At 45.9% G+C, this 5,171-nt stretch overlaps 1 pseudogene; it reads left to right on the top strand.

Moving 5' to 3' along the window:
• The first annotated feature begins 1,367 nt into the window (after window positions 1–1,367).
• The window catches only part of LOC102822606, a 24,410-nt pseudogene continuing 20,606 nt past the window's right edge, over window positions 1,368–5,171 (top strand).

The following is a 5,171-nucleotide window of genomic DNA, read 5'->3' as shown; positions in this document are numbered from 1 at the left end:
ACTTGTCTGCCACTTTGTCATACTGTGTTGTCTTACATGTTGCTGTGATGTTGGAAGCTATGTCACTGGTATTTAAATTACCAGCAGGTCACCCATGGTGGACAGATCTCAGTAGAGATTCTAGACTAAGACAGACTAGGAAGAAAGACCTAGCAATCCGCTTTCAAAAATCAGCCAGTGAAATTGCTACAGCCCACAACAGAACCCTGTCCGATAGAGCGCTGGAAGATGAACCCCCTAGATTGGAAGGCACTCGAAATACACTGTGACTGCAACAGTAGGTTCAATTCCACCAAAAACTGTGAAGATGTGCTAGACCAGGCAACGTTGTGGTCTTCTACACATGGGATGGTCATGAGTCACAATGACTAAAAAGTAGTTAACAACAATGAACAGACTGTTGTCCCAGTTTTCCACTGCCTCCTTCTAGCAGAATCTTAATCCTCACTATTTGCAAAGGACTTTGTAGTCCCTTACCCCACAACAAATGGAGAACACTTCCACACCACCTGACTTTGAGTCTGACCAAGTGAATTGTTTGGACCAATGGAATGGTGGCTAAGAGGATAGACGAGAGGTTTTTCTCATGCCTGTAAGCTTAGCTTTTGCCTCTTGCACTCCAAACCCCAAGTATATGAGACGTATCAAGTAGACATGAACCCACGCAAAATCCCAGAGTTCTGTCTGGACCGGCCCAATTTCAGTTGACTTACAGACTCACAAACATGAAATTAAATATTGTGTAAGACCTCTGTTTTCTATTGCTGCTTTAACAAATGACAAACCACAAATTTGGCAGCTAAAAAATAACCCAACTGTACACTCTCTCAGTTCTCTAGATTAGAAGTCTTACTTGGTTGGATCATTTCTTCTTGCTCAGAACTCTCATGGTCCAAGTCAAGGGACCAGCCAGCTGGATTCTTTCTGGGATCCTCTGGGAAATTTTCCTTCCAAGCTCCTTCAGATTGTCGACAGAACCCAGTGCCTGTGGTTGTAAGACTGAGCTCCCTGTACCTTCGCTGCCTGTTAGCTGGGGGCCACTCTTAGCCCCCAACAGCTTCTCTCCAGTCCTTGCACATGAAATGGTCCATCTCAGAGCCAGCCACAGCAGCATCCCAAATCCTTCTCTTGCTCAGATTCTCTTCAGCGATAATTCTTCTGCTTGGCTGTTCTACCTTCCTTTCTACTTTTGAGAAGGATTCATGAACACCATCCAGAGAATTCAGGATGATCTCCTTGTCTCAAGGTCAACTTATTAGCACCTTAATTACCTCAACAAAGTTCCTAAACAGCAAAAGTACATTAGTATTTGATTGAATAACCAAGGGAGGAAATCTAGGGAGAACATTTGTAGAATTCTGTCGACTATGACCAGCAATTTGGGGTACACCTTGGAAACCCTATACAGAGGGTCACTATGGGTCAGAACAGACTCAATACCACTTAACAACATTACATAGTTCCAGCCCAACAAAAAAATAATGGCCAAGATAGGACTCATTGAGAAGGTATACTCTGGGCAATGACTTTCTCCAAGTCTCTTGTCATCCTGGCTTGAATCTACTTGAACCCAACTTTAGTCATGCTCATGACAGCAGTGCCTAGGGGATGGCAGAGGAAGGTGGTGGAGGAACTTGATATCAGAATGACCACAAGGACCAGAAAGACCCCACCTATCCAAACATCTCACCCTACAAATGTTGGATCAAAGAAAGACATGCTTTGTTCTTTAGACCATGGTTGGATCTTCCTACTGCTTGCCTATTACTTGGTGGTGGTGTTTTTTTATCCTAACTAGTGTAAAAACTCTACTACAGTGATGGTCACCTGTGAAGAGAAACCCTGAAGGCTATCATGTTTGGTAAGGTGGAGGGTCAGAGAAAAAGAGGATGACCCCTAATGAGATGGACTGGCAAAGTGGCAGTATCAATGGGCTCAAGGTGGCAACAATTGTGAGGTTGGCCCAGGACAGGGCAGTTATTTGTTCTGTTGTGCTTAGGGCTGCTATGAGTTGTTACCAACTCGATGGCAACTAACAACAATGAAGAGAAATGATGTCCTGATCAATGCTACAAGGATGAATCTTGAAAACATGCTGAGTAAAATAAGACAGACACAAAAGGGCAAATGATGTATGATCCCACTTATAGAAAAGATCTGGAATAGGCCAGTCTGTAGAGATCAAAACTTATTAATGGTTATTGGGGTAGTAGGGAGCATGCTGCTCAGAGGGCACTGAGTGTCTGCTGATGGGAGTGGCAGCATTTAGATATGGATAGTGCTGTGAATTGTACATGTCAAAAATGCTGAATTGAGAGGGGTGGCTGGGTAGGGTTGAGACAGAAAGTCCGAGTATGCACCTGACGTGGAACTTCTAGAACGTACACTTAGCAACACACCAGCAGCACAGCCTCAAGTGAATCTTCATTGGGGGGGGGGGGCACGGGTGGTGTGGATAAGACAATCTGCAGCTGCAGTCCAGCAGTCCAGCTACCCCAGGGGTAGAAGAGTGTTCTGGTCATCTGCACAGACCCAGCCCACAACATCTCAGATGCTTTAGACCAGGAGTTCGCCAAGGAGCCTACAAAGGACAAAGGCTATGACAATCTCTTCGCCATAGACATCGACCTCAGCCTTGGCATGGTGGAGCTACCTGATGAGTTCTCTGAGGAGGACAACATGCTGAACATGAGCAAGAAGATGAGGTCTTGAAGTCAGTCCCAGCCTGCGAGGTAGAGCACTATGGAACTTGGGGCACAGAATGTGGTGGTGCAGGCTTGACCCCCATCACCCCGCTGGCTAGTGAAGGGCATGAACTTCTCATTGGTGGTGTTTAGCACAGTACCCATGGGCCACACGCTGAGGCTGCTCAACTTTTCCACCATCATTGAGAAGGGTTTGAGTCACCTTATGCAGATTAACAACCAGGACAGATGTGCAACATGCTGGGCCTGGGGGACATGAAAGCAGACCAGCTGGCCTCCAAGCTGGAGGAGACAGGACCCAATATCTGCTGTGTTCAAGGACCCTGAACAGACCGCCTTTATCTGTGTGTGCATCTCTGAGTTCCTGTCCTTGTACCAACCAGAGCATCTGATTCAAGAGTTGACCAAGTGCAAGACTGACACACACATCATTGTCAACCAGCTTGTCTTTCCTGACCCCGAGAAGCCCTGCAAGATGTGTGAGACCCATCACAAGATCCAGGCCATGTACCTGAACCAGGTGCACCCCTACTCCAACCTGTCTGGCTGCCCACCCAGCACTGACCTCAGCCCTGCACCTTTGACCCCGGAGGGAGTGGGAAGGGACTGGCCTGGCATAGCTAAGGATCTTCTGACCCACTACTGTGTTTTTTGACCTTGGCTTCATCCTTTGACCCTTTGTACCAATCTTGATCACTCTTCACCCCAACTTGGACCCTTTGCCCTAATTCTGGCCCTGGAGGACTTGGCTGAACTGATCTGTGTACCTCTAACCCCAGGGGGCAGGGGACCGAGTCCAGTGATTTCTGACCCAGTGTATGCTGAGCAAATAATCCAAGAAGCTGGGTTATATGAAGAAAAATGTGGCATTGGGATTGGAGGAAGACTCACTAACAACCTGCAATATGCAGATGACACAATCTTGCTTACTGAAAGTGAAGAGGACTTGAAACATTTACTGATGAAGATCAAACAGCACAGCCTTTGATATGGATTACATCTCAATGTAAAGAGAACAAAAATCCTCACCACTGGACCAATAAATAACATTCTTATCAATGGATAAAAGATTGAGGTTGTCAAGGACTTCATTCTTCTTGGATCAACTATCAACACTCACAGAAGCAGCAGTCAAGAGATCAGACGATGTATTGCACTGGGCAAATCTGCTGCACAGGAACTTTTTAAAGTGTTGAAGAGCAAATATGTCAGCTTGAGGACTAAGGTGTGCCTGACCCAAGCCATGGTATTTTCAATAACCTCATATGCATGTGAAAGCTGGACAGTGAAAAAGGAAGACGATAGAAGAATTGATGCTTTTGAGTTATGGTGCTGGAGGAGAATATTGAAAGTGCCGTGGGCTGCCAAAAGAACCAATAGATCTGTTTTGGAAGAAATGCAGCCAGAGTGCTCCTTAGAGGCCAAGATGGCCAAACTTCGTCTCCCATACTTTGGATATATTGTCAGGAGGGACCAATTGCTGGAGAAGGATATCATGTTTGGAGGGTCAGAGGAAAAGAGGAAGACCTCCAACAAGATGGACTGGCCAAGTGGCAGCATCGATGGACTCAAGCATGGCAACAGTAGTGAGGTTGGCCCAGTATTGAGCAGTGTTTCATTCTGCTGTGCATAGGGTCACTATGAGTTGGTACCGACTCAATGACACCTAACAACAACAACAACAAATATTAAAAAGAGAGAGCCATGGTGGTATAGTGGGTTCAAGTTGGGCTGATAACCGTAAGGTCGGTGATTCAAACCCACCAAGCTCTCTGCTGGAGAAAGATGAGGAGATGAGGCCTTCTGCTCCCATAAAGATTTAGAGCCTCTGAAACCCTGTGGAACCATTCTATTCTGCCCCATAGGATTGACATGAATTAGAATCATCTTGGCGGCAGTGGGTAGGGGACCAATGGACACAGGGCACTCAAGGGAAGAAGGAATGAATTCCACCAAGGATATAAAGAGAGGTTCTTTGGAGGGGCCATATGGCCTTGACCTCTATTCTCAAATATGACACTTTTTGATGTGGAAAAACACACAGGATGGACAAAGTGAAAACAGCTAAGAGCTCTGGTAGCATAATGGTTACAAGTCGGGTTACTAGCCTCAAGGTCAGCAGTTCGAAGCTCTCAGTCATTCTGTGGGAAAAAGATGAGGCTTTCTGCTCCCATAAAGATTTACAGACTTAGAAACCCTATATAGGGTTATTATGAGTTGGAACTGACTCCACCACACATCACCACCAACACCAAAGGTGAAAATAAATAAGTCATACTAAAGACACGTAAAAACAAAAGGATGAGCAGGCATAGGATAGTTCAGATAGTGGGGCTGTGGAGTCTAGATTGTTGGACTGGGGAGGTTCTATAGGTCTAGCTGGTGGGGCTGGTGAGGTTCTATGAATATAGATGGTGGGTTTGGGGAGTTTCTATGAATATAGATGGTGGGTCTGGGGAGTTTCTA

The sequence above is a fragment of the Chrysochloris asiatica genome, unplaced genomic scaffold, assembly GCF_000296735.1.
Source record: "Chrysochloris asiatica unplaced genomic scaffold, ChrAsi1.0 scaffold00132, whole genome shotgun sequence".
Lineage (NCBI taxonomy): Eukaryota > Metazoa > Chordata > Mammalia > Afrosoricida > Chrysochloridae > Chrysochloris > Chrysochloris asiatica.
This window is presented reverse-complemented; position numbering and strand designations above follow the sequence as displayed.